The following is a 13,852-nucleotide window of genomic DNA, read 5'->3' on the forward strand; positions in this document are numbered from 1 at the left end:
TCACAGCCTGGGGTGGGGGTGAAGGGGGTACAGGAAGGAAGACCCTGACCCTGACTCAAGTTAATTGGACCCTCTTAGCCAGGGCAGCCGCGGCCGCCACCATGTGCCAATGCTTCCAGAGGGCACTAGCTCAGCAGTAGGAAGTAGGTGGCCTGGGTTTAGCTTTAGCTCTGCCCTGACCAGCTAGTGTTCTGGAAAATCTCTTCAGTGCTATGGGATCTGCCTTTCATCTCTGAAGTTCAAAAGACAAGCAAACGTGGAGTATGGAGCTAAGTCAAACCTGCCCTTGGGTCCAAAAATGTTAAAAAGGCATCAAAAAGACATAAGGAACAGCCTAGACCTTTGACCCCTGAACCCAAGGCAACAAAGCCTCTTTGGCATTTCCCAGGAGCCCATCTCGTTGACCTTTCACTGGGGAGAGTGGTCTAACCCTAGAAGGTCAGCTTCAGTCAGAAGTGGCTAGAAGTGCAGATCATTCATCTTGTCAGTAAGCTCTGCCACGGTTTGCCCATAACTGCTTACTCACCAGATACCTTAGTTTTGTCATCTGCCAAATACCCTACCTACATCAATGGGTTTTTAAGGAGGATCAAATAATAAGGTACAGATGTACTTGTTGTACTGCATTCTGCTTTACTGCGCTTTGCAGATACTGCTTTTTTTTTTTTTAATTGAAGGTTTGTGGCAAACCTGTGTCAAACAAGTCTATCAACACCATTTTTCCAATAGCGTGTGTTCATTTTGTGTCTCTGTGTCACATTTTGGTAATTCTTACAATATTTCAAACTTTTTCATGATTATTTTATCTGTTATGGTGATCTGTATTCAGTGACCTTTGATGTTACTACTGTAATTGTTTTGGGGTACCACAGACTGCACCCATATAAGACAGAGAATTTAATAAGTATAATTGTGTGTTCTGATTGCTCCATTGCTCTACTAACTGGCCATTCCCCCATCTCTCTCTCTCTCTCTCCCTCTCTTTCTCTCCCTCTCAGGCCTTCCTATTGCCTGAGACACAACAATATTGAAATTAGGCCAATTAACAATTCCACGATGACCTCTAAGTGTTTAAGTGAAAGGAAGAGTTGCGTGTTCCTCACTTTAAATTCAAAGCTAGAAAGTATTAAGCCTAGTGAGGAAGCCATGTTGAAAGCCAAGAAGGGACGAAAGCTAGGCCTCTTATACCAGTTACCCAAGTCATGAATGCAAAGAGAAAGTTCTTAAGGGAAATTGAAGGTGATATTACAGTGAACACACAAATGATAAGAAAGCAAAATAGTTTTCTTACTGATATGGAGAAAGCGTTATTGGTCTGGATAGAAGATCAAAGCAGTGACAACATTTCCTTAAGTCAAAGCCAAATCCAGAGCAAGGCTCTAACACTCTTCAATTCTATGAAGGCAGAGAGAGGTGAGGAAGCTGCAGAAGAAAAGTTGGAAGCTAGCAGAGATTGGCTCATGAGGTTTAAAGAAAGAAGCCATCTCCATAGGTGAAGCCTACGGAGATTTCTGCAAGGTGAAGCAGAAAGTCCCAAAGCAGAAGCTGCAGCAAGTTATCTAGAAGATCTAGCCAAGATCATTGATGAAGGTGGCTACAATAAATAACAGATTTTTAACATAGACAAAATAGCCTTATACTGGAAGAAGATATCACCTAGGACTTTCATACTAAAGAGAAGTCAATGCCTGGCTTCAAATCTTCAAAGGACAGGCTGAATATTTTGTTAGGGGATAATGCAGCTGGTGACATGAAGTTGAAGCCAGTGCTCATTTGCCCATTCTGAAAATCCTAGGGCCCTAAAGAACTATGCTAAATAGAGTCTGCTTGGGCTTTATCAGTGGAACAACACAGCCCTGGATGACAGCACATTGGTTTACAGTATGGTTTACTGGATATTTTAAGCTTGCTGTTGAGACCTACTCTCAGAAAAAAAAAATTCCTTTCAAAATTTTACTACTCATTGACAACGCAACTCATTGCCAAAGAGCTCTGATGGAGATTTATAAGGAGATAAATGTTTTTATGCCTGCTAACCCAATATTCATTCTGCAGCCCATGGATCAAGGAGTAATTTTGACTTTCAAGTCTTATTATTTAAGAAATGCATTTTGTAAAGCTATAGCCACCATAGATAGTGATTCTGATGGATCTGGGCAAAGTAAATGGAAATCTTCCGGAAAGGATTCACCATTCTAGATGCCATTATGAATATTTATGATTCATGGGAGGCAGTCAAAATATAAAATTAAAAGGAGTTTGGAAGAAGTTGATTCCCATCCTCTTGGATAATTTTCAGGGGTTCAAAACTTCAGTGGAGAAAGTAACTGTAGATGTGGTGGGAACAGCAAGAGAACTAGAAGTGGAGCCTGAAGATGTGACTGAACTGTTGCAATCTCATGATCAAACTTGGATGGATGAGAAGTTGTTTCTTATGGGTGAGTAAAGGATGTGGTTTCTTGAGATGGAATCTACTCCTGGTGAAGATGCTGTGAACACTGTTGAAACGACAACAAAAGATTTTGAATATTGCATTAACTTGGTTGATAGCAGTAGTGGGGTTTGAGAAGATTACTCCAGTTTTGAAATAAGTTCTACTGTGAGTAAAATGCTATCAAACAGCATCATATGCTACAGAGAAATCTCCATAAAAGGAAGAGTCAATCCATGTGGCAAACTTCATTGTTTTCTTAGTTTAAGAACTGGGCACGGTGGCTCATGCCTGTAATCCCAGTATTTTGGGAGGCTGAGGCGGGCAGATCACCTGAGGTCAGGAGTTTGAAACCAGCCTGACCAACATGGAGAAACTCCATCTCTACTAAAAATACAAAATAGCTGGGCGTGGTGGCACATGCCTCTAATCCCAGCTACTCGGGAGGCTGAGGCAAGAGAATTGATTGAACCTGGGAGGCGGAGGTTGCGGTGAGCCGAGATCATGCCACTGCACTCTAGGCTGGGCAACAAGAGTGAAACTCCATCTCAAAAAGAAAGAAAAAGAAAGAAATTGTCATGGCCACCCCAAACCTGGAGCAACTATCACCTTGATCAGTCAGCAGCCATTAATGTTAAGGCAAGACCTCCACCAGCAAAAAGGTCATGACTCCCTGAAGACTCAAATGATTGTTAACATTTTTAGCAATAAAGCATGTTTTCATTAAGATGTTTTTAAACACAATGCTATTGCATGCTTAATAGACTACAGTACAGCGTAAACATAACTTTTATATGCATTTGGAAACCAAAAAACTTGTGTGACTGACTTTATTGCAATTTTCACTTTGTTGCAGTAGTCTGGAACCAAACCCACAGTAGCTCCAAATGATGCCTGCATATGGAAGTTCTTGAAAAACTGTAACATGTCATGTGAACGAAAGATTGTCACTAAAAAACTTCAGCATTTCAGAAGTGCTGGAAAGCTTCTTACAAACTCTCAAGGCAAACCCACTTGTATAGCAGAATGAGAAAACTGAGGCAGAGAGGCAAAGTGATCAGTCCAAGAGCACATGGCTCATTTAGTGGCTGATCTAGGATTAGGACTCAGCCCTCCTAACTTCTAGGCGGGCAATCTTTCTGCTACAGAATTATAGCATCGTTATCACCGAACTGTTGAAAGGAGCGTAACCATAACCCTTTCCTCCTTTTCCATCTTTCAGACCTCTCCCCGCATCCCCCTTGCCCCTGTTTACTAAATGTGGAGGGTTTGCCTGGCCCAGGCTTGAGAAAAAACTGACTGGTCCTTGCAGCTCTGGGCCACCTGATACTGAGTGGAGCAGACAGAGCCTGGACTGCCTGCAAGGAGCCCCTGGGTCTAGCTGGATTTTGGAAAATTTGACAAAGGTTAGGAGCAGGAACACTGGGGATGTTTGTCAGAGCTAATGAGATCTGTCCTCTCCAGAGACATCAGGAGCTGAACCTACCCTGGCTGTAGATTACTGGCTTTTTCCAGCAAGAACCAAATATTGCTGTGGACAATTTGAATACTTTCCAAAGAACAAGAGACCTTAGGCATATGTGTGGTGGTCTGTGTGTGTCCTTTGAGCAGAGGGAGAGAGAAGAGCATTTGAGGTGAAATAGTATGATGTGGGGGGAAAGTGACACATAGTATAGGCAATGACCCAGACTCTCTGCATTAGGAGAGGGTCTTTGGAGAGAGAGAGGGGGTCGGGGGAGAGAGAGAACCTCAGGAATGTGGATTGGAGGCTGACTGGATGTAGAGACTTTATTCTCAGAACATTTGAAAGCTGGTGGTGATGTCACTATCTAGTGAACTTCTTTCTGGAGCTTCAGCTACCAGAAAGTAAATTAATAATAAAAGGACATTTGGGAGGCTGAGGCAGGCGGATCACGTGAGGTCAGGAGTTCAAGACCAGCCTGGCTAACATGGTGAAACCTCGTCTCTACTACAAATACAAAAATTAGCCCGGCATGTTGGCACACGCCTGTAATCCCAGCGACTCGGGAAGCTGAAGCGGGAGAATCTCTTGAACCTGGGAGGTGGAGGTTGCAGTGAGCCCAGATTGCACCACTGCACTCCAGCCTGAGAGGCCAACAGATGTCTCAAAATAGTAATAATAATAATATAAGGGGACAGTTGCTCAGTGCTCTGTGGATCAGTTTTATCAGGGCTTGATAGCTCCTAGGACAGAGTCTGTTACTGTCAGACCCGAGCTGGCTCCTGCTCACAGGGGAGCCGGCACTGCAGGATGCACTCCAGGATGCCCGATTCTGGCAACATTACTGGTTCAGCACAAACCTGGCCAACTGGGAAATGGCCCAACCTCTTTTGCTTAGTTTGGAAATGAGGGAAAATCCATGATGCTGTGTGTGGTACAGTAGAAAGATGTCTGTACCAGATGAGATGAGATGAGATGCCTGGCTCCAGTCTTGACTCTGCCACTAACTGGCCACATGACCGCAGATAAATCCCCTCTTTCTGAAACTAGTTTTCTTGTCTATAAAATGAAGAAGCTTGATTGGGTGACAATATCAAGGAGCACTTTGGCGGCATTAGCTCTATGCCAGGCTCTGAGCTGAGGGACTTACAAGCATTAGTTCATTCAAATATCTCACCAATCCCATCAGGTAGGTGTTGTTTTTAAGCCCATTTTACAGATGAGGTATAACTGAGGCACAGAGGGTTTAAGTAACTTGCATAAGGTGCTGAAACCAGGATTCAAACCCAGGTTTGCCTGACTTTGAAGTCAGTGTCCTTAACTGCGGCATTGGATCATCTTTAAGGTCTGACATTCTAAAATTTCTTTCTGGAAGAGAAAGGCACAGAGGAGTGGGAGAGAGGAAAAGGAGAGAGGGACAGAGAATAACTTCTTGCATGATAAAAATTGGAGGCCTTTTTCTTGTAAGAAGAAATGGGTGTGTGCAGGGTGGGGTGTGGAGGTGAGGAGCTGTATGATGAGATATCTTCTCATTGCATATTTTTGCAAACATGTTCTATTTTGCCTTCAAGGAGCCTCTCAGCAAGGGTGACTATTGTATTGCCGATAGGAGCAAAAACTCCCCCATGTACCTTTCTCTGACCCCCCATCCTTGACACTTAATTCTGAAAAAATAAAATTTAAGGTGCTCAGACCACTTTTTTATTGCCAAAAGAGAGCACCTGGCACTAAAAGCTTACTTTTTCCATGTGTCTTAATTCGCTTTGGTTCGTCGAAGCCTCTTATTTTCATGCAACTGGAAATAAGAAAGATTCAATGTCTTCAGTATCTCCCGACGTCAAGGATTCAATTTGTTGGAGTCATTTCCAAAGCCAACAGCAATTCTACTCCAGGAAAGTGCCTTTCAGACCAGAAATTGCTACAGCACAGACAGCAGAGGGCGCAGGCTTTGGGGAAATTTCTCACTTGAATGCTGCCTGTGTGTCTTTGCGGCGGGGAGTATGTGTGCCTGCACCTGTAAGCAGGAAGAGCAGCTCATGCCTCGGGCTTGCCAAAAAGCAGGACTGCACACTAACACCACCATCTGCTTTGCTTGTTACTGAGCCCAGGCTTTGGAAGCAGACAAAGCAAGGTCTGAATTCCCAACTCTGCCACTTAACAGATGATTGCATGACATTGGGGATGTTCTAGAGCTTTAGATTCCTTCACTACAGAAAAGAAAGAATGATTTCCTTGCAGAATGATCTGAAGATTCCCTGAGACCATCTTCAGGATGAGTGCTTTCTATATATTACATAGCCCAGTGCTTGACACCAAGTAAGCCCTCATTACAGGTAGCCTGGCTAAATTCCACTTTATGCCATGCACAGATCTAAGTGTTTTAAATGTAGTAGGAAATAGGCCCAGAGAGGGAAAGGAATTTGCTCAAAGCCACACAGCAGGTACTCATGGAACTATGCATGCTGAAGCTCAGGAAGTCTCTCTATAAAATCTGGAATCTTGGCTGGGTGCGGTGGCTCACGCCTGCAATCCCAGCACTTTGGGAGGCTGAGGCGGGTAGTTTGCTTGAGTTCAGGAGTTCAAAACCAGGCTGGCCAACATGGTGAAACTCTGTCTATTAAAAATACAAAAAGTAACCAGGCATGGTGGCATGCAACTGTAGCCCCAGCTACTCAGGAAGCCGAGGCATGAGAGTCGCTTGCACCTCGGAGGCAGAGGTTGCAGTGAGCTGAGATTGCACGACTGCATTCCAGCCTGGGCGACAGAGCGAGACTCTGTCTCAGAAGAATCTGTGATCTTAAACACAACTCTCAGCTGCCATGTATAGTTTACATATATGTTATTGTGTATATTAACAGATTGAAATACATTCTGAAGGTCATTCACACTGATGTGTATTTTAATTGTTCAGGACAGTAGCTGAAGTTTCCACCTGTCCTCACTTCTTACTCTGTGATCAGGGGCTCAACTACTGAAAGGCTACAAAATAAATATACTCTTTGACTCTTAGTTTCCTTATCTGTAACATGGAGTTATTAGGAAATTAAATAAAAGCATATGTGAAAATGCATGACACACAGTAAAAACTTAATAAATAATTAACATTTTATTATAAGAAGAGAGAGTATACCATGGCAAATACATCATAAATCTGATTGCTTCCCTCCGTTAGTTTCCATGAGTTTTCTTTTTTACATTTATAGTCACAGGGGCCTCCCTCTGCAGTGCTCGTTTCTTTAATGTTTTATTTCCTGTACCAGGACCGCTGGACTTTCTGAATCAGTTTCCATCCTGGAACTTCCTCAAGAGGCCTCAGGGAAGGATTTAGGCTGTGGCTAAGTAGAATAAAGGCAGAACTTTAATCTCAGGTTCTTGTTTAAGGTGAATTTGTCTCCATTCCTAAAGACTCTTGTCTTGTTCCCAGCCCATTAAGTGCCCTGGAAACCCACAGAAGGAAAACACATACTGAAGATGCAATTAAATTTACGTATATTCCAAGACACAGAGACACTCGTCTCATCTTCCTTTCAGGTTTAACAAGCTTCTTTCTTAGGACAGCCTCCAAATGAAACCCCATTACTGAAGTCTTGGGAAACACCACTCATTCATTCACAGAAAAATCTGGATGCTTACTTTCATTGATCCTATTTCAGGAACAAAATGTCTGAGGCCTCAAGAGGGCTCTTCCTCAAAAGGGCAAGACACAAGTATAGGAATCTCAGAGTCTTCCTGACCATAGATGTGTCCACTGCAATGGCTCAGGCAAGAGACAGTGGTGGCTTAGAATAAAGTGGGGATAGTGCACAAGGAAAGAAGTGGTGGGCTGAAGTTTGTTTTGGAGATAGAACCCGCAGGACAGGCTAGCAGATTAGATGGGAATGAAGGAAAGGAAGAATCATGGATGACTCCTGGATTTGTCTCAGTCTGAGACAAATCAGTCTGTGTCTGAGTCCTGCATGAAATGCTGCAAGTTCTAGGTTATTTCTGCATAGGGCATTGTTTGTGATAAAAAGTTTGGAAATAGCCAACAATAAGAGATGGGTAAATAATTACGTCTATGCAATGGAATGTGGTGGTGCCAGGTTAAAACAATAAAAAAGCCTCAAAGAAAAACATGTAGACCATATTGTTGACTTGAAAAACGTAACAGTATGTATAGTATGCTATCATTTGTATTAAAATACAAGGTGAAAGTATACATAGCCCCATTTGCTTATATATGAATAGGATGTCTCTGGAAAGATATACCAAGAAGTCGGTAGCATTCGGTACTTCTGGGGAAAAGTTGGTGGGTAAGGACAGGGTGAGATGGAAGCTTGTTGTCTACTATTTTGTACTCTCTGAATTTTGAGTCATGTGACTATGTTGCTTTATTAGTTTTCTATTACTGCTATAACAAATAATCACAAATGTAGTGGCTTAAAACAGTGCAAATTTATTATCTTATAGTTCTGTAGGGTAGAAGTTTGACACAGGTCTCACTGGGCTAAAACAAAGAGACTGGTGAGCTGCATTCCTTTCTGGAGGCTGGAGGGGAGACTGTTTCTTGGTCTTTTCTAGCTTCTAGAGTCTCCCTGCAGGCCTTGGCTCATGGCCCCTTCCTCTGTCTTCACAGTCAGCAGAGTGTCTCTGACTCTTCTCCCAAATTCATATCTTCCTCTGACCACAGAGGGGAAAGGTTACCTACTTTTAAAGACTCCTGGGACTAAATTCAACCCATCCAGATAATCCAAGATAACTCGCCTCAAGGTTCTTAATTACATTCACAGAGTCCCTTTTGCCATGTAAAGTCACATATTAACAGATTCTAGGGATTAGATACGAGCATGTTTGGAGGCCATTATTCTGCCTACTACAATTACTTATTCAAAAACAGTTTAAAACACAATGAAAAAATAGTGACTCCTCAGCTTTTTGGTTTGAGCCATCAGGTGGATAATTTACAGAGTACAGGGACTGAGGCAGCAGAAACAGGCTGGAGGAAGCAGAGTCGAGAGACTTGTTTGGGCATATTAAGTTTGAGATGCCAGTAGACTTTTCAGGGGTGATATCAGCTTGACTCTTGAATGTGTGGGTCTGGTGGTCATAGTAATTTAGGAGCTATCAGTGTATAGAAAGTGGTTAGAGTCATGAAACTGGCCAAGAGCACCTAGAGAGGGTTTGTGGATGAAGGAGAAGCCCCAGGACTATGCTCTGAAGCCTGCAGGTAGGTGAAGGAGGAAGAGGAAGCCAAGGAGGCCAAGAAGGAGCACCAGTGGGGATGCAGAAAAACCCCATTACCTCCTCCGGGAGGCTTCCCCACGCAGCCTGGATCTAAAGAGCCTCCATCCTACTCCCTAGTTGCCTCTATCACACCCCATTGTTCATTTTGTTTATGGGATGATCACAGTCTGTAATTCTCATGTTTTGTTTATTTGCTTATTGCCTGTCTTTCCCCACCGTGTTGTAAGTTTCATGACAGCAGAGCTTCGCCCATCTTGATCACTGCTGTATCCCCAGCACCTAGTCCAATACCTGGCTCAGAGTAGGCACTCAGTAAATGTTTGTTGAATGAATGAGCGAATGAATGGGTGGATGAAAACAAATTTAATTCCTCTACCCTTAATCCATAAACAAAGAAAATGGCGCTAAAATTTAAAAGTTAAGGGGAAAAAAAGTGCAGCTCTCTTACATCCTCTGCGGACTGTTCCTCATGTTAGGGTCGCATAGGAGTTGTCTACTGAAAGCACCAGGAAGATACCTCTGTTCCACCTGTGCCACCTTGCTTGAAATCCTACCATTGTCATTCCCTGGAGTGAGGCATCATTCTCTTAGCACAGTACCCAATAATTAGTAATCACTCAATACATTTGAGTTCTTCTTTTTTAAAATTATTATTCAGTCTTTAAAAAATGCAGATATCCCGGGAAATATGGCCCACAAAGTATGAATTCGTGTCTCAGCAGAAATAGCTGAGGAAGAACCTGGTTTTTCCTTAAACTGGTTGTTTCCCCCACCAGCAGCACATGGCTTCATTTTTGCATTATCTGAGATTAGTCTACAGGGGTGGAGTTGCAGAAAGGGGGAAAGGGCTTTCCAGAAAATGCTAGGGAATCTAAAGCAAACTTCAATATCTGGTTTTGCTGAGGCTCATGCCTGCACAGCATGAAGGTTGCTCTGCAAGCCACGTCAGCCACTGGCTTTTCATTTTGGGGTTGTTTGAGTCTCCCTGTGAGCTGAGCCAGGCAGTGGAGGAAATGAAGAGGCTCTCAAGGGAGGAGCAAGGGAAAGAGACAGGGCAGGGTGGGTGCAGCTGGCAGTGAGAGACTCTGCCTTTTCAACACGATGGCTCCTCCCGCTGCTGCTGCTGCTCCAGGAGACAGGTAAACATTCTGTGCAGGGTTGAGACTTCTCTTTCAGGTTCTTTCCTACTTTTCTGGAATTTGGGCTCACACAATATAAAGTGGGCATTCTGTAGCCTAAAGGGACTAGAAAGCAAGGCATCCCCCTCTTCCCTTGAGCTGTTTCCTAGGGTGCTATAGTCCCAAACCCCCAAATCAATTACATCATCTGACAACTGCTTCTGTGGACAGTGGGAAAGAATATTGTGCTTGGGGTATGTCTAAGGCTTATAAGAAAAGCCTTGAGCTGCAGGTTGAGTATCTTATGATAAGCAGTGTGGGAACCTGCAGCCAAATGTATATTGTTGGGTGAGTGTTCTCCATCTGTTCTAGATCCCTAACTAGATACTGAGTCTCTTGAGGATAAACCCATGCTCTAATCTAGACTTTTTGGTCCCCCAACACCCAGCACAGTGGATGGACGTGGAGATTTGCCTACACTTCTACACCTGTGCTGTCCAAGATGTTGAGAACTTGAAGTGTACTCCAAGTGTAAAATATACCCTGATTCTGAAGACTCAGTAGGAAAAAAGAACAAAAAACACTAATAATTTTTAAATGAGTACAAGTTCATATAATAGCATTTTGATATATTGGGTTAAATAAAATGTACTATTAAGATCACTGTTACATGCTTGTTTTTACTTCTTAAGTGCAGCTACTAAAATATTTTAAATTACACATGTGGCTTATGTTATGTTTCTATTGAACATCCCTGGTTTATATTGTGCTGGCCTCCCCTCTCTCATCCTTTCTTGCTCCCTTTAACCTCTAATCAGACTAGAGAGGTCCTTCTCGCTGGGCATCTAAAGCCCTCAGAATCTTTTATTGGTCAGAGCAGGATCTCCTGGATATTTTATATTTGTCCAATCACTGATATACCTTAGCAAATGTGCTGATCATGTCATTTAAGCCTTCCCTATAATAGCACCCTTTGTTCTAAGGTAAAGAAATTCAGGCCAAGTGCAGTGGCTCATGTTTGTAATCCCAGCACTTTGGGAGGTTGAGGCAGGTAGATCACCTGAGGTCAGGAGTTCGAGACCAGCCTGGTCAACATGGTGAAACCCCATCTCTACTAAAAATACAAAACTTAGCCAAGTGTGGGGGTGCATGCCTATAGTCCCAGCTACTCAAGAGGCTGGAGAATCGCTGGAACCTGGGAGGTGGAGGTTGCAGTGAGCCAAATCAAGCCACTGCACTCCATCCTGGGTGACTGAGTGAGACTTCATCTCAAAAAAAGAAAGAAAGAGAGAAAGAAATTCAAGCAGCCGCAATTAGGAGAGGGATTGACTTTAATTGAGCATCTTTACAAATGTTATCTTCTTTAAATTTATTTTCATTTGGTTAGATAGGCATTGTTTTCTCTGCTTTTTTCAGCTAAAGAGACTGAGACTCAAGAGCTCTGATAACCTGCCCCACCCCAAAGCATCCACATAGTAAGAGATGCAGGGTCAGGGCTCGAACCCTGGTGCACCTGACTCAAAGAGCAAGTTTTCCCCCACCAGTAGCACGTGGCTTCATAGTTTGTATAACTTGAGATGAATCTACAGGGGTCTCCCCTCTCAACCTGCCTATGGAAGGGGCTCATTAAGGACACCCTGTATGATTTATTCTTTATCACGGATTTCTAGATTGTGCAAGGAACAAGTCCATCCAGGTCTTGGAGCACCTGAGTACATTCCAGTGCTGGCATCGTCCCTAATTTACTAAGTGCCTTGGACAAGTAGCTTCTCATCTCTATAAAACAAAGAGAACCTTTACAGTTTGCGATCCTAAGCCTGTAAGGTGGGGAAAGTGGAAACTGAATTAGGCTGCCTTTGTAATTTTTTTGTTTGTTTTAGGGACAAGTTCTCACTGTTGCCCAGCCTGGAGTGCAGTGCTATTTATAGGCATGATCATAGCTCACTGCAGCCTCCAACTTCTGGGTTCAAGCAAGCTTTCTGCCTCATCCTCTCAAGTAGCTGGGACTACAGGTGTTCACCACCTCACTTGGCTGGCCTTGTAGCTTAATTCCTAATGGGTTACACCTGGAATTAGAGGAATTTTTTTTTTTCTAAATAAGAATTGAAAAAAAAAATCTGAGAGCCTATTATTTCTTTATGTCAAAATTTCTGTTGAATGTCTTGAACATTAAATTCCAGACAAATGAGTCCATGTCGTGTGGGTGGGCAGAAAACCTCAAGTTCATTTTCAAGGATTAGAGGGCTTTTGAAGGTTGCCCACTCAGCAGGCCGTTTCCAGAGCGGCTTCACGCTGGTGCATGTCTTGGAAGTTGTGATCTGGTATCATTGCTCTAATAGCTAGAAATCCTCATTATCTGTTTAGTGGATTGGAGAGGAGAGCCAGATCCTTTCATAAGCCTGCTTATTAATCCTCCCTGAAAAGCCATGTTATTAGAGCAGCATCAAAGCTGGGACGCCCTTAGGAGCTCCCTCGTTAAGACTCCGACAGCCTCTTCCTTTTTCAAAACTGGATGTAAAGCATGAATGGAGTCCAGCCTGAGGCTCTTCCCAGCTGTGCTGACTAGTCCAAAGGCAGTTAAGCTCCCATATACACCCCCGCCCCCAACCACCGCAACTCAGGCTTTACCCAAAATTCTTTATTCAATGCCTGCTGATTGCTGCTAAGAAGGCCTATGAAGATTAATTTTCCAAATGAGTTGCCATTTCTTGTTCCAAATCCTTGGAGGGTAAATTTAAGTGTCCCACAGTAGTCAGATCTTGCAAATGGATTTTGGGCTGACTAGTGATTTTTATCTGTTCAGCTAGGCTAAGCCATACATTAATTCACGTCAAGTCTTTGAGCCTTGATGTTTAAAAAAAAAAAAACATGGGTGAGGGAATACATCCTTTATCTACTTCCCTTTGAAATTTGGTTTTGGAGTTTGAAGGTGGCATTGGGGAAAAGGGACAGAAAGAATTGTTAGTTAGGCCTTGAGAACCTGTTTCTTGGGCATGTCTATCTAGTACCAGTAAGGGCCTGCCTGTTGTTCCGTGCATCCCCCTAACACTGTGTAGCTGTAAATAAAAGGACGAAAAACATTTCACATAAACAACGGTCCGATTGAGTTACTTCTGGAAAACAGACAAACTCTCCCAAATCTTTCTTCTTTTCTGTGTGTGTGGCGGAGGGGGAGATGGAGTCTCACTCTGTTGCCCAGGCTGGAGTACAGTGGCGTGATCTTGGCTCACTGCAACCTCCGCCTCCCAGGTTCAAGCGATTCTTCTGCCTCAGCCTCCTGAGTAGCTGGGATTACAGGCTTCTGCCACCACAGCCAGCTAATTTTTGTATTTTTAGTAGAGATGGGGTTTCACCACATTGGCCAGGCTGGTCTTGAACTCCTGACCTCAAGATCCACCTACCTCGGCCTCCTAAAGTGCTGGGATTACAGGCGTGAGCCACCGCCCCCGACCTCTCCAAGATCTTTCAACATGTCAACAATGGAGATTGTCAAGGCATATGTGTTACCTTTAAATACAATTTTTTTCCTGTAAAAATCCATAAGAAAAGACCAATGAAGGGCAACCTACCCTTGAGAAGCTTTAATGGGAAGAATAAGCTAAAGATGTTTTTCTGTAA

This window comes from Trachypithecus francoisi, unplaced genomic scaffold (genome assembly GCF_009764315.1).
Source record: "Trachypithecus francoisi isolate TF-2019V2 unplaced genomic scaffold, Tfra_2.0 Lachesis_group5, whole genome shotgun sequence".
Lineage (NCBI taxonomy): Eukaryota > Metazoa > Chordata > Mammalia > Primates > Cercopithecidae > Trachypithecus > Trachypithecus francoisi.